Source organism: Austrofundulus limnaeus, unplaced genomic scaffold, assembly GCF_001266775.1.
Source record: "Austrofundulus limnaeus strain Quisiro unplaced genomic scaffold, Austrofundulus_limnaeus-1.0 Scaffold3416, whole genome shotgun sequence".
NCBI lineage: Eukaryota > Metazoa > Chordata > Actinopteri > Cyprinodontiformes > Rivulidae > Austrofundulus > Austrofundulus limnaeus.
Window position 1 is genome coordinate 4,473 of NW_013955818.1, and position 394 is coordinate 4,866.

The following is a 394-nucleotide window of genomic DNA, read 5'->3' on the forward strand; positions in this document are numbered from 1 at the left end:
AGAGGACAAACGTCTCACAGCCAGAGGACAAACGTCTCACAGCCAGAGGACAAACGTCTTACAGCCAGAGGACAAACGTCTTACAGCCAGAGGACAAACGTCTCACAGCCAGAGGATAAATGTCTTACAGCCAGAGGACAAACGTCTTACAGTCTGAGGACAAATGTCTTACAGTCTGAGGACAAACGTCTTACAGGCAGAGGACAGTAGCGAGGACATGTACATTATAGGGAGAAGACATGTGTCTCATAGGGAGAGGACAGATGTCTCGTCAGGAGAGGACAGATGTCTCATCGGGAGAGGACAGATGTCTCATCGGGAGAGGACAGATGTCTCATCGGGAGAGGACAGATGTCTCATCGGGAGAGGACAGATGTCTCATAGTGAGGGGACA

The 394-nt window shown here is 50.3% G+C and overlaps 1 long non-coding RNA gene across 1 annotated transcript in view; it reads left to right on the forward strand.

Moving 5' to 3' along the window:
* Positions 1-374, forward strand: part of LOC106511866 (uncharacterized) — a 1,737-nt gene extending 1,363 nt beyond the window's left edge. Inside the window, exon 2 of the long non-coding RNA XR_001309560.1 lies at positions 21-374. This is a non-coding gene — a long non-coding RNA (uncharacterized LOC106511866). The remainder of the gene's footprint in view (positions 1-20) is intronic.
* The last annotated feature ends 20 nt before the right edge of the window (positions 375-394 follow it).